The sequence below is a fragment of the Hypanus sabinus genome, chromosome X2, assembly GCF_030144855.1.
Source record: "Hypanus sabinus isolate sHypSab1 chromosome X2, sHypSab1.hap1, whole genome shotgun sequence".
Taxonomy (NCBI): Eukaryota; Metazoa; Chordata; class Chondrichthyes; order Myliobatiformes; family Dasyatidae; genus Hypanus; species Hypanus sabinus.
The window spans coordinates 39005339-39029846 of NC_082739.1; the positions used below are offsets into that span (position 1 = coordinate 39005339).

General features: G+C 41.2%; 1 protein-coding gene across 3 annotated transcripts in view; it reads left to right on the forward strand.

The window, feature by feature from the left end:
* The window catches only part of LOC132385262 (endothelial cell-selective adhesion molecule-like), a 121963-nt gene that overhangs the window by 68437 nt on the left and 29018 nt on the right, over nt 1–24508 (forward strand). The window lies entirely within an intron of this gene.

The following is a 24508-nucleotide window of genomic DNA, read 5'->3' on the forward strand; positions in this document are numbered from 1 at the left end:
CAATTTTGATTTATGCTGCATTAACATCTCAGGCTTACAGACAAAGGAACCACAGAAGTACAGATCCAGCTGCACTACAAATTAATGAAAGTCCACTGAGCATTCACAGATGAACATGTAAATAAGCATAAGAAAGCTAAACTACAAGGAAGGTAACAATTTAGACCCTAATCCAACAATGGTCTTTTGGCTAAGGTGTAGGATGTCACTGCTGACACCAGCTGGAATAGCTGTCAATTGGTATGGAATACTTGTTTGGTCTCATTTGGAGACAAAATGGACAATTTATGATGGTCCCAGAGACTAGGTCCATGTAATGTGCTCTTAGATGTTGGTCCCTACAATTTGAGTTAAGCATGTCTTCAACTCATGGTCAACTCCAAGCAGTAAGCAAATCCACATGCCAGCATCTACATAGGTACCACACTCACATGCCTTGAGATAGAATTCTTCGAATATTCAGCCTTAAAGTGCTTTGGGAATAAATACCCCATGTTCCCATTTAGCACAGTTCATATCATCTGTAGTGTTGACGCGTGGCCTAGTGGATAAGGCATCAGGCCTAGTGATCTGAAGGTCACTGGTTCGAGTCTCAGTTGAGTGTTGTCCTTGAATGCATTGTGTCCTTGAGCAAGGCACTTAACAACACATTGCTCTGCGATGACACCGGTGCCAAGCTGCTTGGGTCCTAGTGCCCTTCCCTTGGTGGCATGGAGAGGAGAAGGCTTTCAGCTTAGGCAACTGCCAGTCTCCCATATAACCCTGTCCAGGCCTGTGCTCTGGAAACCTTCCAAGGCGCAAATCCATGGTCTCACGAGATTAACAGATGCCTATATCATCTGTAGCAAAATTTCAGAAGACCTCAGTGAAACCAAAAGTACTAATGGTTCAAGATGGTGCTAGGCTGCGAATGTCTGCAGGGTTCATAGCTCAGGGATCGTTTTTAGGTTCATAGGGATGGTTTCAGGGTATGGCGTAGGAAGTTAAGGGTTAGATTAGGGTTTAGGGCCAGAGATGAGGGGAGTGAGGGGTCAGGGACAATAAATAGAGAGCTAGGGAAGGAGCCAGAGGTCAGTGTTCTGAATGGAATGCTGCTTGGCCGGAGGCTAGTGACCTCTGAGGATACAGGTCTGTAGTCTGCAGATTGAAATCCAGAGGTTGGCATCTCCAGAGTTTGGAGGCCCATGATTGGAAAATCCTGTGGTTGAAACTCAGAGGTTGACGAGGGCAGTGGTCAAAGTCTTGAGCTGGCAGGTTCTGACATCGAGGGCCATGATTGGCAAGTAGTGGTGTCAAAAACCCTGAGGTCAGTGAGTCTGGAGATCAAATCCGGGGTCAGCAAGTCCAGGGAAGCCCCTAGGTTGGTGGTCCAAAATCTGTGAATACGGGGCCTGGGCCAAGGACTGGAGATCGGTGACCTGGAGACAGCCTGTTCTGGGTCGGAGGCCTGACTCCGTGGATGGGAGGGTAGGAAAGAGACTTACTTAGAGTCATATTCATGGAGAAGTACAGCACATAAACAGGCCCTTCGGCCCATCTAGTCCATGCCAAAGCCATTTGAACTGCCTACCCCCAATGACTTGCGCTGGGACCGTAGCCCTCCATATCCCTACTATCCATGTACCAATCCAAGCTTCTCTTAAGCTTTGAAATTGAGCTTGCATGGACCACTTGGCTGTCTCATTTTGTTTTGTTGTTATTGCTTCTTGTCTGTTGGCTGTATTTTGTTCCGCCAAGCATGGTGGGCATGCTATGTTGGCACCGGAATATCTGGCAAAACTTCCATGCTGCCCGCAGCACATCCTTAGGTTAATGCAAATGATGTACTTCACTGTCTGTTTCAATGTACATGTGATAAGTATATCTAACTTAATGAAAACTGAAAGCACGCGGAAATAATTTGATCTGAGCTGATCTTTCTCAGGTAACATAATTACTCCCAAAATCCACTACACTGGGAAAGTGGGAATTAAAGCCAGATGACTCATCCAATCAGGTTGCCAAAATATTGCTCAGGCACTTTGACAAGCACTTGGAAAATTCTGAAAGCTGTAACTTTGAGACTGAGTCATGCTTTATATCACCATGTTGAAGAATTTATTGTGGTACTGTAATTTCAAGATTTATTGAGAGATACAGCGCGGAATATTCCCTTCCGACCCTTCAAGTTGCGCCACCCAGCAACCCCCGATTTAACCCTGACCTAATCACAGGACAATTTACAATGACCAATTAACCAACTAATTGGTACATCTTTCGACTGTGAGAGGAAATTAGAGCACCCGGAGAAAACCCATGCATGCCATGGGGAGGATGGACAGATTCTTCACAGAGAATGCTGGGATTGAACTCCAAACTTTGACGCCCCAAGCTGCAATAGCGTGGTGCAGAATTCAGATGGGAGTGCTGTGTGTAAGCTAAATGATACAACAATAGTGGTGCCTGCATCATTGGGCTTAAGTCACTTGAATGTGGAAATCAGAATGCTACATTATCATTGCCAAGACCAACCAATTTGCCAGCTGTAGCCATTGGGAGCAGACATTTGGGTTCCATTGCAACAAAGTGGAATACTGTATGAGTCTGTAAGTGCAAACAAAATACAGTAAGCGCAGAATATTGTAGTCCACCAAGACTCAGGATGCAGCCTTCACCTATACTCGTTTTCTTAAACAATTTCATTTTTAATGAAAGGTCACCAACTTGATATGTTAACTGCATCATTCTCTGCATATGCTGCTTAACCTGCTGAATATCTCCGTCATTTTCTGTTTTCATGTCATATAGCATTGGTGCAAAATCAATGCTCTGTTATTGTTTTACCTTGTTTTACCTCAACGCACTGTGTAATGACCTGATCTGTATGAACAATCTGTATGTTGCAGCTATGTAGGACCCTGGTCGGACCCCACTTGGAGTACTGTGATCAGTTCTGGTTGCCTCACCACAGGAAGGATGTGGAAGCCATAGAAAGGGTGCAGAGGAGATTTACAAGGATGTTGCCTGGATTGGGGAGCATGCCTTATGAGAATAGGTTGAGTGAACTCGGCCTTTTCTCCTTGGAGCGATGGGATAAGAAGTGATCTGATAAGAAGTGAGATGTACAAGATAATGAGAGGCATTAATCATGTGGATAGTCAGAGACTTTCCCCCAGGACTGAAATGACTAGCATGAGAGGGCATAGTTTTAAGGTGCTTGAAAGTAGTCACAGAGGAGGTGTCAGGGGTAAGTTTTTTACGTAGAGTGGTGAGTGTGTGGAATGGGCTGCCAGCGGCGGTGGTGGAGGCAGAAACGATAGGGTCTTTTAAGAGACTTCTGGGTGGCTACATGGAGCTTAGAAAAATAGAGGGCTATGGGTAAAGCCTGGGTAGTTCTAAGGTAGGGACATGTTCGGCACAGCTTTGTGGGCCAAAGGGCCTGTATTGTGCTGTATGTTTTCTTTGTTTCTAATATGCGAGGAAAACTTTTCACTGTATCTCAGTACACATGACAATAATAAACCAATTTCAATTTGAAATTAATAAATAAATATAGCAACTACATTTGGTGCAGAGTTTAATGTGCAGTTATCTTCCCATCTTTAGTGTTCTTTTATTGACCTTGAGAAGGTGATGCTGAACTGCATTCTTCCTTGAGATGTGTGTATACCCACAATGCTGTTCAGGAGAAGGCTCCAGGATTTTGATCCAGTTGAGGTGAAGGAATGATGGTCTATTTCCAAGTCAGGATGCCGTGTGGCTTTTGCTTCTCCTGTGCTCCTAACTGGCAGAGGTGTTTTCAAACAAGTCTTGGTGAGTTGCTGCAGTGTATCCTGGAAAGTGGTACAAACTGATGCTACTGAGTGTTGATCATAAATGGTTGTGGATGGGTTCCCTATTAAGTGGGCAACTATGTCTTGCATGTTGTCGAGCCTCTTGAGTGTTGTTGAAGCAGTCGTCATCCAAGCATGGCTTGAGTATTCCATCACTGTCCTGACTTGAAGATGGCAGAGAGACTTAGGGGAGGTGAGCTATTTGACCTAAGATTACCAGCCTGTGGCATGTTCTGATAGTTATATTGTATTATTGTACTATCCCAGTTTAGTTTCTGGTCAATTTACCCCTAGTGTGTTGATAGTGGAGGACTCAGTGATGGTAATGGTACTGAATGTCAAGGGGTGAGAGCTGGATTTTCTCTTGTTGATTATCATCATTGTGTGGTCCTTTTGTGGCAGGAATGTTACTTGCCATATCAGCCTAGGCTTGGATATTGTCCAGGTCTTGCTGCATTTTGATGTGAACTGTTCCTTTATCTGAGGCACAAGAGGGTCTACAGATGCTGGAAATCTGCATCATACAAAATGCTGGAAGAACTCCGCAGGTCAGAATGATGAAGGGTCTTGGCCCGAGATATTGACTGTTCATTTCCATCCCTAGATGTTGCCTGACCTGCTGACTTCCTCCAGTATTTTGTGAGTGTGGATCATTGTCTGAGCTTTCATGAATGGTGATGATCATTGTTGAACATTTCTGACCTTACTGAAGGAGGGTCATTGATGAAGTAGCTGAAGATGGTTTGGCCAAGGACAGTACTCTGAGGAACACCTGCAGAGATGTCTTATGGCTGAGAGGATTGACCTCTAATAACTTCTATCATCTTCCTTTATGCTATGTATGATTGCAACCAGTGTAGGGTTTTCCCCAACTCCCATTGACTCCACTTTAGCCAGTGCTCCTTAATGCCATACTTAGTCAGGTACTGCCTATATGTCAAGGGCAGTTACTGTCTCTTCACCTCAGGAGTTCAGTCCTGCTATCTCATGAGCCTGACATTGCGGTTTTCACTAGGACTGAACTTGTTAGAGGTTGAATTAAAATTAGTTTGCTTTAATTTGCAGTTCCTCTTAATAAACTAAACATGAGACAGTAGAGCTAAATTGCTCATGTAGACTGTCAGCCTTCACAAAATCTTTTGTCTTCACTGTTAGGAATGGCGGATCTCACATTGTGGAAATGTGCACCCACGCTAAATTCTTAAAAGAATGTTGGCTTGACATGAATGTATTATATCAAGCACAGAGGTTCAGCAGGTGGCGCAGCACCTTCGGTGCTGTCTAGGTGGAGTTTGCATGTTTTCCCCATTTCCTCCAGGTGTTCTGGTTTTCCCCCACATCCCAAAGGTGTGTTGGTTGGTTGGTTAATTGTCCACTACATGGGTGGTGGTAGAAGAGTTAGAAAGAAGTTGATGTTCATGTGAGAACAAATAGGTTATAGGGAAATGACTGAGAGAATGGGACTAACGGGATTGCTCCTATATCTGATATAGATGAGGTAGGCTGAAAAATGTCCTGTTTTAAGATACTTGAGACTATTTGTAAATGGGTGTGGGTGTGTGTGTGTGTGTGTGTGTGTGTGGGTCCTAAAGCACTATGGCTCATCCTGTCTGTGCTGGTCTGTTCTCTGTCTACTCCCATCTACCCATACCACAGCCCTTGCTACATTTCATATCGATGTACAGTACCTATAACCACTTCTCCAAATATTATAATTGAACCGCATCTATCACTTCCTCTGGCAGCTCATTCCACATTTTCACCACCCTCTGAGTGAAGTAGTGTTTCCCTCACCCTAGAGTCCCCTTAAATATTTCACCTTTCACCCTAAACGTATGACTATTGGTTCTAGTCTCACCCAACCTGAGGGGAAAAAGAATGCTTGCATTCACCCTATATCTACACCCCTCATCATTTTGTATACTTCTATCAAATCTCCCCTCATTCTTTTGTGCTCCAGAGAATAAAGTCCTAACTTATTCAACCTTTCCCCAAAACATAGGTCCTAAAGTCCCAGTAACATCCTTGTGAATTTTCTCTGCACTCTTTCAAGCTTATTGATAGGTTTCCTGTAGGTTGACGAGTGGAACTCCACACAATACTCCAAATACAGTAATAAAACCAGTTTTTTTTTTTGCTGACATGTTGCTTGGCAATGCAGTTGGCATTGGCTTTAACTCTGGGCTGAATTGAAGACCCTGCTGTCACCTTATACCTAAGTTCATACACTTGAGTGTGGTACACACTGGAACTCCTGGGGCTGTGCTCCAGCATCTGTCACTGACCTTAGGATGGGAAGAGAGAGAAAGAGGATAGTGGGGTTAGGCAGAATTTACCAGAACATGTGGTTTTAAACTCAGATCTTCTTGGAAACGTACTATCAATCTGACAGTGCATCTTTAAATTAGATTTACATGGTCAAGCTCTCTGTGATTTTTTGGAATTATTCCCATGGAATTTATAGACAGAAATATTGTTTTTTTAATATCAGGGCTTGAATATGTGTTACTGTCCCTGGCTGTGGCTCCAAGAAAGGGAAGTTTGCCGGGGTACTTAGGAGTTGTCTGTGAGCTGCAGAATAACACAGTGTAATGATTATGAACTAGAATCAAATATTTATCGTGTACACAGCACCATAGACCTACTTCCCGAAGGGAGCTTCCATTCTCCACTAAACAACTATTCACAAACAAGGTTTGATGATACAAACTGGGATCCTAACTAGGATTCTGGGTGTGGAGGGCTAAGGTCGGGTGCAGATCAATGGGATTATGCAGATTAACAGTTCAGCATGGACTAGATGGGCCAAAGAGCCTGTTTCTGTAACAATACCTCATATTTTTTAATTTCTGCTTTTGCACTACAAATCTAAATTAAATATTTAATACACACACACATATGTGTGTGTATATATACTTTAATTCAGATTTTTGCTGTATTTACCATCTATTTCATTGTACTGCTGCCACAAAGTTAACAAATTTCACGACATATCCCAGTGATATTAAACCTGATTCTGATGACTCTGACTAATTTATCCTGTAACTGTGCTAAACCTGGGAGGAGTGTTTTTCACTTCAATGGAAGTGAAAGCCAGAGTGCCAGAAGACTATCTGAGAAGGTGTTCTTTGTTTCTCTATGGTTCAGATTGAATGTGGTGAAAGTGAGACCCAGGAACTTGTGAAGATCACATTCCTCAATGAGCTTTGCTGATAAGACATGCTCATGTAGGAACAGTGAGCCATTTGTTTAGTGGAATATGCCAACCTTGGATCTTGTGTACAATGCTTTCAATCAAGCTGAATACTAATTATGGCAATCGCCCAAGCTTTGTATTTCCTGTGCAACTGGAGTCTGGAATCAATACTTTATTTATCATATCATCTCACAACAGTGAAGAAACCATTCAGCCCATTGATAAGTGACAAGTCAAGTTTACTGTCATTTAACTATATGAATGTATATAATCAAATGTATATAGAAGTGAGACTACGTTTCTTCGAAATAGGGTGTAAAGTTTAGTAGTACGCATAACACACAACAACTAATGAAGGTAAGGATAAAATCTACAGATGAATCCCACATAAATAACAAAGTAAAATGCATTAATATTAAATATCATAAGGTATGGAACAGATTAACCAGTGACACTTCGAATATGATGCGGCCGGGAGTTCAGAAGCCTAATGGCCTGGGGGAAGAAACAGTTTCTTATCCTGACTGTTATTGTTTTTATGCATCATAATCTCCTGCCTGAGGGTAGAAAGTCAAAGAGGATGCTGGATGGATGGGTGGGATCCTTGATCAGCGTTCCTGATAAATGTCCCCGATGGATGGTAGGGAGACCACTATGATCGTCCCAACTGTTCTCACAGTCCTTTGTAGGGACTTCCAGTCCAATGCTGGGCTGCTCCCATACCTGATGGAGGTGCAACTTGTCAGGACACTCCCAATGGTGCTCCTGTAAAACACAATGAAGATGGGGGTGGGGGAGGAGCTTTGCTTGCCTCAATCTTCTTAGGAAATGGAGGCACTGCTGTGCCTTCTTGTTCAGGGAGGTGATATTAAGGGACCAGGTGAGGTCATCTGTGATGTGAATTCCCAGGAGCTTTCTCTGTGGAGGATCCATGTATTCACAGAGAGGGATGGTTTGCCTGCACCTTAATGCTAGCTCTCAAAGCATTCCCATTAATCCCATTCCCCTGCTTCATTCGTAATTTTTCCTCCTCTCTCGCACATGCTTATCAACTCCACCCTGACGCTCCTGCCACCTGCTTACACAGCAGCTAATTAACAAGGGAATCAGCAAGTTCTTGGAGCGTGGAAGGACATTGGAGCATCTGGAAGAAATTTTAGTGGCCACAGGGTAAACCTGTAAACTGCATGCAGATGAACGAAGGCCAGGATTAAACTTGGGCCACCGGAGACATGAGGTGGCAGCATTATCTGCTGAGCCACTTTGCCACTCACGGAAGCTCTCAGAGTTCCATGCTGTTGTTTTCCCCACACCTCAGCATCCTCTTGAGCTCAGAGGCTCGTACAGCTGGCTACTAATGGTGATCTGACCTCTTACAGAGAAAGGCAGCGTGTAGCACACCAAACTAAATTATCCCATAACCAAAGGATCATGTCAAAGCTTCATAGTCTTCCCTGCCCAGAAAGGGGGTGAAGACTTAAAAAGCTAGGATGAGGAGAAAGTTTCAGAAATATCCCTATCCTCAGTGATGGTGGAGTTCAGGATCTGAGCACCAAACACATGATAAAGCATCTACAAACATCTTCAGTCAAAAGTGGATCACCTGTCTTTGCTCCCTCCTTCTCCTGAGATAGGATATGGAAGCCATTTTCCAGCCAATTCAATTAACAACCATGTAATGTTAAGAAATGGACAGGAACACTGGATATGCAGAGGACATAGGACCAGCTAATATCCTGGAAGTAGAGTTGAAGATGTGTCCTCCAGAATTACCCAGGCTCCTAGCCAACCCTTTCTAGTACAATTATAACACTGACACCTATGTGACAATGTAGAAAGTTTCCTGGGTATGTTCAGTCCACTAAAAATAGGTCAAAACAATTACCTTCCAATCAGGCTATTCTTATTCATCACTTAGTGATGAATAATGTTCTTGACAGTACAACAAAGGAGCACTTACAAATAAACCACATTGAATTTTCCAAGTTGAATTTCACTTAATTCCTGATCTTACTGTATCTTTAGTCAAAGTGTGGATCAAAGAACTGAATTTCATAGATGAAGTGAGAGTGACTGCCCTTGACGTCAAGACACCATTTGATTGAATGTGGCAATTACTTGATAAAAACTGAAGTGCGTTGGGCATCAAAGAGAAATCAGTCCACTCGTTGGAGTTCTGTCTCACACAAAAGAAGATGGTTGTGTTTATTGCATATCCTAGCCAAATTCCTGGTGCTACCAAATCAGAGAATCTGTCCTGAGAACAGCACACCAGAGCCATTACACAGAAGGCATGACAGCACCTCTACTTTCTTCAAAGTTTGTGTAGATTTGGCATGTCATCTAAAATTTAGACAAACTTTTATAGATACTACATTCTATAGAGCAAATATGTAGATGACAAGGAAGATTGTTAAGCCTTACAGCAGGATCTGAACCAGCTGGAAAAATAGGCAGATGGAATTTAATGCAGACAAGTGTGAGGACCAACCAGGGTAGGACTTGGGCAGTGAGCGATAGGGCACTAAAGAGTGCGGTAGAACAGAGGGATTTGGGAAAACAGATCCACAATTCCTTGAAAGTGGCATCACAGGCAGATAGGGTCGTAAAGAAAGCTTTTGGCACATTGTTCTTCATAAATCAAAGTATTGAGTACATGAGTTGGGATGTTAAGTTGAAGTTGTATAAAACATTGGTGAGGTCTAACTTTTGGAGTATTGTGTGTAGTTTTGGTCACCTACTTTCTAATAAGATTAAAAGAGTGCAGAGAAAATTTACAAAGATGCCACCAGGATTTGAGTTATAGGGAAAGTGTGAATAGATTAGAACTTTATTCCTGAGAGTATAGAAAAATGAGAGGAGATTTGATAGAGGTGTACAAAACTATGAAAGTAAATGGAAGCAGGGTTTTCCAGTGAGGTTGGGTGAGACTAGAACTAGAGATCATGGGTTAAGGGTGAAAGGTCAAAATTTTAAGGGGAATATGAGGGGGAACTTCTTCACTCAGAGGATCATAGAGGGTAAACAAGCAGCCAGTGGAAGTGGTAGATACAGGTTTGATTTCAACATTTAAGAGAAATTTGGATAGGTATATGGATGGGAAGGGTATGGAGGGCTATGGTCCCGGTGCAGGCCCATGGGATTAAACAGTGTAATAGTTTGGGACAAACTGATGAGCCAAAGGGGCTATTTCTGTGCTCTAGTGTTCTATAACTCTATGACTATGTACGTGGTGAAGGGTATCCTGCCTGGTTGCATCCTGGCTTGCTATAGAAACTCCAATGCCCAGGAACAGAGAAGTCTACAGAACACAACCCCATTGTCTTGCACTACATCTCTTGAGAAGACAGCCTATGTAGTGGGCCAGCATCCTGTGTTCTATTGACAGTGCTGTTTGTTTGCAAGGCTGCTCTTTTAACTTCAGACTGATTTATTGCTTGCAATTTACATCAAGAATTGAAGACTGCTTCCCATTTATGACGAGAAGCTAAACAAAAAATATTGGTTGGAAGTTTAACTTCCTAACTCTTGTTAACAACATTTTGATCTCTAGAGGTGTCAGCTGCTATGGTAGGAAGTTGAGCTTGGTTAAAAAAAATCCTCCTGGACCTGGATAGTGAGTATTCATCACAGAATACAATGAGACCAGCTACATAAACACCAGAGCCATAAGAATAGGTCGGAGATTGAGTATCCTGTGGCAAGTGACTTACTTCCCACGAAACCATGCATAATTAGTCGACCAGGAAATAATGCTTACATGAAGATTTATCCAACCACACTCAAGAAGCTTGCTGTGCCGCTGTCAAAACAACCTGATTTGCCTTTCTACTTCTCTGTAGAATATTCCTTCTACACCACACCCCCATGAACTGTAGCTATAGTGGGTAATGTAGTGTTTGTCATTTAGAAAATACATCTTGTTTGCCTAGATTATTCTGACAGTACATTTCAAACTGTTGACCTCTGTCAGCAAGAAGGATTAGGGCTGTGAACATATAGGAACAGGATTACATTCAAGTTCAAGCTTAATTGTCATTCAACCATACATGAATATCCATTAATACAGCCAAATGAAGCAGTGTTACTCCTGGGCTCTGGGGCCAAGGTCCTAAACACAATACCAAAAGTCATACACAGCACAAGGCACATATTGCACAGGTAAGATAGTAGCAAAATACAGTCACATAAAGAAAAGTCCATGAATGTTGCAGCAGTCTGCAGTCGAACACAATACAGCTTGTCTTCTGATGAGTGAGCATTGGGGGGCCAACACCAGCGCCATCAAAACACCACACCATCCTACAACTGGCACTCTGGCGGAACACTCAACTCCAGCATGGATGCCGTGCCACATGGCTTCCAGTACTCTGGTGGAGCACACATCTCGGCAGTTCCCCCACCTTGGGCGGCTGAAAACAGGTGTCGCTGCGGCTTGAGGCCTAGTTCTCTCTACAACTGAGGTCACGTAGCTCCCCCACCACTCACTAATAAACCAATGAATTGGACTTCCAGCATTCCACGCCACCAATGTCTAACAGGGTCTTACAATCACAAGAAAAGCGACTAAGATGATCCCGCACTGTCAGACTGCACTGACCCCGAATCTCCGACGTAGGCAGCATCACGGCCCGCAACAAGTCCAGCTCCTTCAATTTGTCCACCAATAAGCAACTCACTGGTGTGTTAGACCTGCAGTACTTTAAACTCTTAATGCTTAGCAGGGTCTTGCGATCATATAAAAAATATAACAACAACTTTGATTGACCCTGTAGAAGCTGCCATCTTGCCTACAGGTTTACCTCCAAGTCATACACTAATTGGAAGGACATCACTGTCACTGAATCTAAATTCCAGACTTCCCATCCAGCACCTTTATCAAAAGGACTACAGCAGTGGAGGAAGGCAGCTCACCTGTACTCATTCAAAGACACCTAGTGACAGAGAGCACTGTATGCCATGGTAGCATAGTGGTTAGTGCAACAATATTACAGCTCAGGGCATCAGAGTTCAGAGCTCAGTTCCAGCACTGTCTGTAAGGAGTCTCTGTTCGTCCTCCTCGTGGAATGTGTGGATTTCCTCCCACAGTCCAAAGACATACCAGGTAGGTTAGTTGGTCATTGTGAGTTCACCAGTGCTTAGATTAGGGTTAATCAGTGTTGGCGGGGGTTGCCGAGGCAGCGTGGCTCAACGAGCCTACTCTTTGCTGTATTGCTAAAGTAATTAATTAATTCCAGCCTTTCTAGTGACAGATACATCACTAATATCAATACTGTACCTTTTAAAACAAAATCACTTTACCACACAATATGGAACAACTGCATTCAGCCTTCTTGCCACTGATAGGCACAACTTGCACCGTTCTCTCTCCATTGCCTTGTAAATTTTCTTTCAATTATTTTGTAGATTTCTTCTTGATGGTGTTTTATGATTCTGATTCCTGCTTTTTCCGGCAAACAGTGTGGTTCGCAACAAAATTCTACATAAATAATTTATCCTAATGGTTTCTTTGCCAGTTAATGCGATCTGTTCTCAAGCCATTGAGCTCTCTCTTCATTTAATTTCGTCACAACACTTGAAGATCTTGAACTGGAGGCTGATCACAGATTAGGTTTGAATAGAAAGACGAAGAATGCAGAAGCTTGCAGCACTTTTTTGGACATATACTTGTATGGAAACTGCACCCAGCATTGTACAGAAACATTCAGATAAGCGCAGGTTATTTGCTCGGAACCCATATATATCGTGTATTACAAAATGCCACACAAAGTGAAATCATTATTGTGGTCTGTCCTGATAGCTTTTCCCTTTCTTGTTTTCCACAATGTCAATATTGATATAGTAGTTCAAAGATCATGATTATAAATACAGTTCCAGATGAACAAACCATATATGTGCTATCAGCCAATCAGAAAACAGATTAGTTAGTCCCTTCCAACTCTATTGTTATTATTTGGCTTTGTAGGTGTAGTTTTGTTGGTGTTTGTTTATTAATTATGTTTTAGTTTCTCTTGTATTGTACTTAAATTTTTACATTACTTCTTTGGCACATACTTGGACCAAAGGTAACTTGCTTCCATTCTGGGTTTGTAGGTTCTGAGATGATTGATTAGGCCAATGGGAACCAGAGAGTTCCATGGGAGGGAGAGGAGGTACCTGAGGATGTGAGGAGTTGGAAGTTTGTGAGGTGGCTCTATCCTTCATGGAGGGCCCCCAATGTATGAACTCGAGGAACTTAATCCCATCCTCAGTACTCCTTTCCATTTAGAGCAGTGTATGGGTTAGGGATTTCCAACAGTCAGTGAGGACGTTACTGGTTTATTCAAGGAAGCTTTCACCATATATTTGAATCTCTTCAGCTGACTCCCACAATAGAGCACAGAACAGAGAGTCTATTTGGGACTCTCATATTGGTGACGTGTGTATGACCTCTCCAAAAAAGTAGACTGGATGCATTTACAGCCTTCATGCGGGAGTTGTTGTCTTGGGAGAGAACATGAGCATTGGATTACTTATTCTAACAGAGAACTTGAGAGGACTTTGCAGTGCAGTTGTGGGTTACATTTTATATGCCTGGTGTAGTTACACTCGCCTCTAGCACTACCCCCCTTCTATTTTTTGAAATATTTGTATATATCCCTTTGTATTATATATAAGTGCCTTCTATGGTCACATTAACCAAGTGACACTCCCTTGGTAATATGACATTTTACATCAATTGCACAATGCTGCCCCCTGGTGGTTGAACCAAATGCCCTCGGACTTTATTCTTAGCATTCTGGAAGTGTCGCATACAAAATGCTGGAGGAACTCAATAGGTGGGAAATGAACAAACAGTTGAGGTTTTGGGCCAAGACCTTTTTTGCTTCTGGTAATCAGTTTCCACTAGGATCAATTTTTTTGGTGGGATGCAGGGAAATTATTTATTTTCCAATTTTGTCAAACAGTAGATGAAGTGTGAAACCTCAGGTGGGACAAGTGCAAAGTAATTGGAATCGTTATATTGGATTGCATTGGTTTAAAGATTTTAATTTTGTATTAGGATGGTTTATCAACCCAGACAGCAGAACTAAGTTAATAGGCCCTACATGTTGCACTGTAAAGTGATGGTGAACATAGTAAAAAGAAACAAAATAGGTAAGTAATACAGGCAAGAAGAATAATCTAAATTAGACCTTGGACAAACGGAACCAGCTGAGCGGGGAGCTGGTAAGGAAAGTAAGACTGGCAAAGACAGAATGTGAAAGTAGTTTGGGTTTATATAAAAGCTGTATGAGATGTGGGCAATATTGCCTCAATTTTTTTTTAACAGCTGTGCAGATCCTGTGGAGGGCCCAGGATCTGAGCTATTCTTTCTGGAGTTGTCCCATCATCTGGCTTGAACAGGAAATTTTCACACAGTCAGAAAACTGCGTGCCACTTTAATATAACATTACATAAAAGAAAATTCCAGCTGTGTGGCAAGAAAGGCTATGTGCACAGGGGCATGTCTGTTACTGTGCAGCTTAGAGGCAACAGTGGTTGTGGGAGGTTTGGGGCAATTGAAGTGGAGGACATGGCTGGAATAATTAACAAGAATTTTATATTAGTCATTACCATGGAAAACATGTTCCATATGTTTCTATGGAAAGGGAAGCAGTGCAGTGAATGGGAGGGGGGGGTTGTTTATTTATTTTATTTATTGAGATACAGCATGAAGTAGGACAGGCAAACAGCCAATGTGTAAAAGACAAGAAAGTGTGCAAATACAAAAGAAAAATAAATAAATAAACAAACAAACAAACAAGCAATGAATATCAAGAAGAAGAGGTGAGGAGTCCATGAAAATGTGTCCATAGGTTGTGGGAACATTTCAATGATGGAGGAAGTGAAGTTATCTCCATTGGTTCAAAAGCCTGATGGTTGATCTGGCCCTCAGCAGATTTTGGATCTCATGGTTCATCCAGGGCTTCCGGTTGGGGAAGACTGAATTATTTTCTCTGTTAATCTCTGACTGAAGGCCTGTGACTAGTGGTGTGGTGAGGGATTGGTGCTGGGTCCATTGTTGTTTATCATCTAAATCATCTAATTCCTTGACTAAATCATTAATAAGTGATTTAGGAGACAATGTAGAAAACGGGATCAGCAAATTTGTGAATAACATCGAGATTGGGAGTGTAGTGGACAGCGAGGAAGGCTGCCAAAGCTTGCAGGGTAATCTTGACATGCTGAGAAAATAGGATAAAAATTGCAGATAGAACTTGATGCAGACAAGTGAGGCGTTGCTCTTTGGAAGGACAAACCAGGGTAGGACTTGGGAAGTAATGGTAGGGCTCTGAAGTGTACAGTAAAGCAAATGGATCTGGAAATACAGATCCGTAATTCCTTGAAAGTGGCGTCACATGCGGATAGGGCTGTAAAGAGAACTTTTGGCACATTGACCTTCATTGATCTGGGCACTGAGTACAGGAGTTGGGATGTTACGTTGAAGTTTTATAAGACATTGGCGAGACCAAATCTAGAGTATTGTGTGCGGGTCTGAGCAGTTATCTACAGGAGAGGTATCAATATGCTTGAAACAGTGCAGATAAAATTTATAAGGAATGGTGTCAGGACTTTAGGATCTCAGTTATAAGGTTGAATAGGTTAGGACTTGATCCCGGGAACATAGGAGAACCAGGGGAGATTTGATTGAGGTAGACAAAATTGAGGGTATAGATAGGGTAAATGCAATCAGGCTTTTTCCTCTGAGGTTGGCTGATACTAGAACTGGAGATCATAGGTTAAGGGTGAAAGGTAAAATATTTAAGTATAATCTGAGAGGAAACTTCACTCAGATGTTGATATGAGTGTGGAACAAACTGGCAGTAGAAGTTTGTTCAATTATAACCTTTAAGAGATGTTTGGATAGGCACATGAATGGGAGGGGTTTGGAAGGATATGGTCCAGATGCAGATGGGTAGAAATAGACAGAAGACCAGATCAGTCAAAGGGCCTGTTTCGATGCTGTAGTGCTCTATGACTCTATGAACAGGATTGAGTGATGGCTCTGCAAAAAGCTGGAACAGACACAACAAACCAGTTACTGCGTTATTGTGATTCCTTGACTATTCCAGTTCAATTAAAAGACATGGGGCCTTATCCCATCTATATCTGTACATCTTCTCTGCTGGTTATGTTGCATCAGTTATTTAATTCCCACTAAATCTTGCTGATTTGTTTTACCATTGCTGGCACTGGGGTTTGGAAAGGGCTGTTCTAGTTGAGTCTGTCTCAATTGCGAATTAATTGAAATTTGGTGCACCAATTCTGCTTGCCATCAATTTAAGGGCACAAAAAAAAAGCTTTGCCACACAAGATTTGTCTGAGGTTGTGACTTAAAAATGGCCTCGTCAAGTTGGGTGGTATATCCTTCAAGGTAATTGTTTCCTGTAAAAACCTGTAAACCAGTCCTCCTGAGGTCCATATCTGCTCACTTTTGTTTCGAAATGGAGAGGACTAAGGTATAAATCCTTGCAATTCTTATTAAATAGAGATCATGTACAAACAAGGATATTGGTCAGACTGCTTTATTAAACAGAGCAGAATATCAAGAGTGGGGCATGGATGAAACCCAGACAGAAAGAAACCTAGATGATACCGCCTTATTTTGCTAAGAGCTCAAACCAATCTACGTAAATAAAAAAATGTTGTTGTATCATATTTCGGAGCTTAAAATGCCAATTCTGTTTAAGGAAGCAACGACAAAAATGATTTGGTTTAAGGGAAAGGGAGGTTTAATTTAAACTGGTGTTTTTCTATTTTTGTAGTCTAATCCCTTTTAGATATTTTTTAATGTCAATGAGTCACATATAAGCAGAATGTGCTCAGTGATAGCTGCAATTTGGAATCCGTAAACTCTTTTAAAACTGACTTCAACATTTGATTCAATAGATTTGCTGCTGTACTTTTTCATGTGTTTATACCTATAAAGGACATCAGGCTACATTGTTGCATCGTATTTAATTTTAATGTTGTGAATAACATTGAATTCTAAGAGGAGGCCGGTTTGAGCTGAAAACTTATTATGTATCCATATGGTTGTTCTGTTTATTACTTTAGTGGTAGTGGTAACCCACTTAAGTACTTTAACAGCTACTGTAGGGCAAAATGAATGTCATAGAAATTTGCTGGTCCTTTGGCCAGTCTATCATGGGTATTGTAAATTATATCGTCAGTTCCACACTACCTCATCACAGACCTGCCTGCTAATTGAAATAAGAAATGCGATTAAGTTAATTGAGCAGCTTCATTTAACATCTCTGAAGTAGTCATGGACAGAGAAACACAACTATTCAGCTGCTTCTCTGTGAAAGAAATATGCAGATAGATTTTCCTTCTGTGTCGTCCAGGTGTAATCAGGGAGCCAGGATGCACAACCTCCTTCGTCAAGCTTGCAAAATTAAGTCAGCCGTCCTATTTCTAGAGGGTTGTTTGAATTTAAATCGATTTGTGGGACACAGGAAGGAATTAAGAGTGCTTTCATCAGCAATTTTGATATATATATAAATCTGCCAACAAAGGTAGCAAGGGCTTCATTTTATGCGATCCATATGTTTGATTTTTTTTCTTTTTGGCAGTGAAAATAATCTGAATATTCTGAACACGAGTCTTTATTGTTGCTTGTTTTGGATTGTAGAGCTCTGTGACAATGAGAATACAGAAAATATATTAGTATGCACACGAATTGGCATTACTGGTGATTTTCTATTGCACATCAAGGTAATACAGTTCCCAGCAGTTACCTTGCAACCACAAAGGGTAAAAAAAAACAGTCATTTTAGCTATTCTGTTCCCACCATCCATAACCCTGCTGAGAGCGCAATCTACATACATTTCTTCCAATATAGTGTTCAAAAGTTGATGCTTAGCCCACTGGCCTACTCTCTCTACAGTCATGGCTGTGTGCTAGGCACAGCTCAAGTACCATGTGTAAATTCGCTGATGATACAACTGTTGCTGGCAGGATCTCAGAGGGTGATGAGGTGAAAAGGAGTGAGATGGATCAGCTGGTCGAGTAAGGTCACAACAACTTTGCACTCCACGTCAGTGCGATGAAAGGACTCGGGAAAAGGAAGTCAGGAGAACACACACCAACCCGCATTGAGGAGTCAGTGGTGAGTAGCTTCAAATTCTCTGAAGCTCTGTCCCGGGCCCAGCATATTGATGCGGTTCTGAAGAAAGCATATCAGCAGACATGTTTTGTTAGGAGTTTGAGGAAATTTGGAATGTCGCAAAGTCTAGCAAATTTCTACAGATGTACAGCAGAGAGCATTCTGTCTGGCTGCATCGCTGTCCGGTATGGAGGTGGCTCCATCATGGGTACTAGCCACTCCATAATCGAGGACATCCTCAAAGGAGGAGGCATCCACCATTGAGGACTCTCACCATCCAGGAAATGGCTGTTTCCCATTGCTACGACCAAGGAGAAGATAGAAGTGCCTGGAGATGCACACTCAATGTTTTAGGAACAGCAACTTCCTTCTGCCATCAGATTTTTGAATGGACCATGAATGCTACCTCACTTTTTCCCCTTATATTTGCATTATTTATTTAATCTTATGTATTTATTACTGTAACTTATAATTTTTGAGCACTGCACTGTACAGCTGCTGAAAAAGAACAAATTTCAGTGACAATCTATGAAAAATTACAGGGTTTCTGGTGTATCTGAATAAGGGAGTTAAAAAATAATTTCCATTTGTTCAGTCAGGAAAGATTAAAAATAACACAAATTTCATACAGTGGCTGGCTGGAAGAAATGTTCTCACTTTGATTTATGCTTGAATTAGAAAAGATTATTCTGATGTAAAGGAATGAATCCTTATTGCTTGGATACTTGAGCTGTAATTCCTTCCAATAACAACTACAAGAACATATTAATAATCTAGCCTTAAGGTTTACATGAAGCTGTAAAAACTTCAACAACCATTGCTTCAGCTGAGTGGGTCAAACAGATTTGTATAATTTCCATAATTTCAAAGTTTTCATTGTCATAGTGTCTATTATGACCCAAATTCAGAAAATCGCTAGTGATCTGTAAGTTGTCTTTTCTATAAGATAAATTAACTGAGTGATTTCTACCCCTTTGGAATACAGCCCCTTTAGGGCATACGCATGTAGACTTAGTTTATCTTGTTATGAACAGACTATAAATTTATGACTGATCAATGATGCAAACAGCTGGATCTGAAATCAAAATTGAACCAGGAGTTTCAGATAGGACTCTAAACCCTGATTCTCCCTCCCAGTTTATTTGGAATAGCATTTGTAGAAGGCATCCTCTCAGCATCTGCCGAAGCCAACGTTCCCATGAACCAACAAAAAATAAAAGAATGAATTGTTTATTAACCTTACAACTGGTTCAAAAAACTCACACAACATAGTCACTGTTTCAGTTATTAATATAATAATAAAGAGCAAAAATCTGGGCAAAGTATTAGGGTATAAAATGACTTGTACACTAGGCTCTTATAGATAACTTCACATCAGCATTTCTATTGTGGTAGAGTGTGCAATTCCTTCCCACATTTTCTTTTCTGGATGATAAGGGTGAGAGATGCCCTGAACCATGTTCCATTTTCTAAAATTTTACTCTACCTGAGACCACAATTCATCACTATCTCTTGTAGGGTCTATATCATGTCCACTTTGATCTAACACAAATGATTAATAGTCAGCAAATGAAAATTCTCTCCAATGGGTATATTGGGTATTAATTACTTTTAGTGACTGCTAGATCTGGTCCTAGCTGCGCGTGTAGATATTCTGAATTCCTTTTTACTTATTGAGTTCAAGAATTGGGACATTGTGTTTCAGCTGTACAGAATGTTAGTGAGATTGATTGCATTTGAAATGTCTTGTGCAATTCTTGATTCCACGCCATAGGAAGGATGTGATTAATTTAGAAACAGAGCAGGGAAATTCACAAAGATGTTGCAGGACCAGAGGATTTGAGTTATAAGGAGAAATTAGACAGGCTGGGACTTTTTTCGCTTTAGCAAAGGAAGCTGAAGGGTAACTTTATAGAAGGGCATTGATAGGGTAGGTAGTCACAGTATTTTTCTTAGGCTGGGGAACTTTTAAACTCGAGGGCACAGATTTAATATAAGAGAGGAAGTATCTAAAAGGGAGCAGAGGGGCAAATTTTTCACAGAAGGTGATGAGTGTATGAATGAGCTTTGAGAAAGTGGTAGAAATGGACGGAATTAAAAGGCATTTGGAGCAGTACATGGATAGGCAAGTGCCAATGGCATATGGGCCAAATGCAAGCGAATGAAATGAGCTGATGTTGTCACTTTGGCAATTCTGGGCAGGGCCAAAGGGCCTGTTTCTATGCTGTATAGCTCTGTGACTGTGAATGAAAATGAATATTATGGAGGTGCAGCCAAGATCTGGAATCACTATTAACCTCCCATTGTTCATCAGAAGTGTGGAATTTGGTATGGTATTCAAGTACCAATATAGCCTATTCCTTTAAAGAGACTCACTTTCGGAATGGGGAAATTCCTGAGTTTAGTTGCAGTTAGTTACGATTGCTGGATTCTCCAGACGAGCAGCTATGGAGTTCTCCTTTGGGTAGTGGTTATTTTCTGATTATCAAACAAAACATATAAACTCCAATTTTTTATTTTTTTACTGATGCTGATAAAAGCCATCTTAAGACCTTACTAAAAATTTGGATAAATCTCCATTGACAACATATTTCATAACTTCAGGCTGACACAAAATTATATAGAAAATCAAGGCTTTGCCATTGCACTTGGTACCATCACATTTGTTTTCAGACACCAAATATATTAGCGATATTGATGGGGGGGGTGGGGAAGCTGGTTGAGTAACTTGGAGTAGTGTGTTCATTTCTTGTTGACTCATTACAGGAAGGGTGTGGAAGCTTTAGAGAAGGTGCAGAGGAGATTTACCAGGATGTTGTCTGGACTATTGAACATGTCGTATGAGGAAAGGTTGAACAAGTTTTTCTCTTTAGAGTGAAAGAGAATGATAGGATACCTGACCTGATCAAGGTGTTTAAGAGGCATAGAAAGAGTAGACAGCCAGTGCCTTTTTCCCAGGGTGGCAATGGCTAATATGAGAGGGCCTCATTTTAGTGTGATTGGAGAATATAGGGGAAGGTGGCAGTGGTAAGCTTTAGTACACAGAGAGTGGTGGGTATGTAGAATTCACTGCTAGGGTTGGTGATAGAGGTAGATACTTTACGGAGATTTGAACAACTCTTAAATAGGTACATGGATGAAAGAAAAATGGATGGCTATGTGGTGATCTTGAAGTCATTTAAAAGGTTGGCACAATATCATGGGCTGAAAGGCCTGTATTCTTCTGCACTATGTTTTATCTTCTATATTAAATGTGGGTGGCTAATAGGACAAATATTATTTATTTTCAGCACAGTTATTTGTTTTAGAAATTAAAGCACAATCTATTTGCTAAATTTACTTCTTAATCATCAATGCATTTGATTTTGCCAAGCAATGATAACTGAGAAAACAATCTGAAATGGACGAAAATTAGAAATTGGGATTTCAAGTTCTGACTCCACATGACCAAACCATAGAAAAAGGCTGTCATTCTGGGGGTAAAAATTGAGAAAAATACTCAAGACCTGTAGCACAAGTGTGGATGAAATAACTGGGAAGGTGATATTCGGTGAGAGCTTATTCATGGATCATGAAAGTAAGATTTGCATTTTTATAGCATCTTTCCACAACTGCTGGGGGTTGCAACCAGTTTTGCAGTGCAGTCAAGTTCAGGGTCATGAATGCGGTATCACCAAGGTCGTACAGTAATCGGTTGCATGTGCTGTGCTGCATCCTGCCATATTGGTAGATCCTATATAAATGCAAATCTTCCTTTCATGATAATGGTCTCATCCTTTGCTTTAGTGCTGCCTTTTGGGGGAAATAAATGTTCATGGTGAAAACTCCACCGCTCTTGAATGCCGTCAGACTGTAAATGCAGGCAGTAAGTTGAGGGTGAAGGGAGGGTGGCGATGTGGTGGTGGTGGAATGGGAGCAATGAAGACCGCGGTTGCATCATTAAGGGACACGGGAAAGGCTGTGTGAGCCAAAAGAAGCTAGAACTGTTCCTGTCTTTCACGGCGTATTAAAGCTCCCTGAGGGTTACCCACAGGAATTTGAGATGAAAACTGTTCACTTCTGTTTATAACATAAAGAATCAGTTTGGTGCTCGTTCTTCCCGTTCATTATCGCAGAACTCATTCTGTTCAGGGCTAATGATGTAGGGGAGATGCTTTTTATTTCAATGGAAGCAGCCTAATTAACTGTAGTTAATTACACCTTTTTACATTGTATTGTACTACTTTCAGCAGAAAAAGAAATATTTTGGCTCTAGCTCTCTCTAAAGCAACTCCTACTGTAATGTTGCTTTTTTTTCCCCTTGATGGGCTATTTGGTTTAAATTGCCCTCTTGATCTATAAGTGGGATGTGTTTTCAACATAAATTTTCAGTAATTTATTATATGTAACCATCTAAAATGTCTCACCTTTCTGCTAATGCAGAGAAGGATTGAGGGAAATGAAACACTTCTCTACTTTTATCTTTGAACATTGAATCAGGCATTCCTGTCATAGTCAGAGCATGACTAAAAGACAGAGTGATTCTCCCTCAGAACTTTCCATTTGAGAAATTCGGATTGGATTAAAGATTAGTTTTATTTGTCATGTACTCATCAAAACATACAGTGAAATGTATTTTGTTTGTGCCACACTTCAGGTGCCACCGTAGTATATCCACGACTCACTAAGCCTAACTATATATATTTGGAATGTGGGAGGAAACCGGAGCACCTGGAGGAAACCCTTGTGGTGATGGGGAGACTCCTTACAGGCAGCGGTGGGAATTGAACGCCGATTAGTGATCACTGGGACTGTAAAGCAATGTGCTAACTGCTACGTTATCACGTCAGCCTGAAACAGCATGGTTTTGGCTTTGGTACAGTAAGAGGTTCCACCACACTGCCATTTGCAACAACTTGGCTGTAGGTTGGTTAGGTCAGCCTTTTAAATATAACGATTCAGCTTTGGAGAGGATCTGATAGTGTGACAACCTAGTATGAGGACAAAAACTCCAGTGTGTTTGATTGTGAGATCCTTTTGACAATTCATCCACATCTATTTGAGCGTAGGGTAGGAAAAACCTACAAAGCTCTGGCCAACTTAATGTACTGTCTTGAGATGTAACAGAGGATATTGCTCAGCGTTGCCTTCCTTATTGAAGTTAGTTTTAATTTGTTGCCCAGCCCGACTGTCTTATTCGCCTTTAGTACCATCGTTATCAAGGGTACTCATTGAATTAACTTCAGCATTGATCCTTTCCTTCCTTAGAAATTTGACAATTTTTTTTCCCTTGCTTGTCTCTGGGGTTCCCAATCTAGGGCCCACAGACCCTTCAGTTAATGGCGTAAAAAAAAGTTTGGAAACCCCTGCACTGTAGTTTGCATTAGACAGATTTGACGCCAGGTTTGATCTTTAAAGTATGAACCTTGTTTTTGATGATTTCTGTGTTGACATTCTTGTGTTTCAGAAACAGTGTTCCAAAGTCACTTTTGAGTACCATTGTGGAGCCTGAATAGTCTCCATTTGTTGCCTAACAAAGTTAGGCTAGTCTGAAGATAGAGCAAGTAACTTAAAAGCTAATAGAAAGTTATTATTTATTGTTGTGGAAGTTGAAAGCAGACATAGATTATTCTCTTTTTGTAAAGAGCATTAATGAGGCCTATTCTTGAGTTAAATGTGCATTGTTGGTGTCTTCATTTCAAGAAAAATGTTCATGGAAGCAGTGCAAAGGTTCACTGACACATCCATGAAATAGTCTGGTTGCCTTAATGAATTCAGAAGGATGAGGGGGGATCTCATTGAAACCTTTCGACTGTTGAAAGGCCTAGGCAGAGTAGATGTGGAAAGGATGTTTTCCATGGTGGGAGAGTCTAGGACAAGAGGGCACAGCCTCAGGATAGAGGGGCACTCTTTCAAAACAGAGATGCAGAGAAATTTCTTTAGCCAAAGGGTGGTGAATTTGTGGAATTTGTTGCCACATGCAGCTGTGGAGGCCAGGTCGTTGGGTGTACTTAAGGCAGAGATTGATAGGTTCTTGATTGGACATGGCATCAAAGGTTATGGGGAGAAGGCCGGGTACTGGGGTTGAGGAGGAGATAGAAAAAAGAATCAGCCATGATTGAATGGTGGAGTAGACTCAATAGGCCAGATGGCCTAATTCTGCTCCTATGTCTTATAGTCTTATGGAAAGGCTGGACAATCTCGGCCTGTATCTGCTGAATATTAGAAAAGTAAGATGGGACTTGAATGAATATACAATATCCTGACAGATGTTGAGAGCACTGATGGTTATGTTGTGTTAAGATTACATTCTTCGCCTTTTGCAGTGTACTAAGCCTGCTCTTAATTTGTTTGTCTGAATTCAAAAAAAAGTTTCTGTTGTCTTTTGC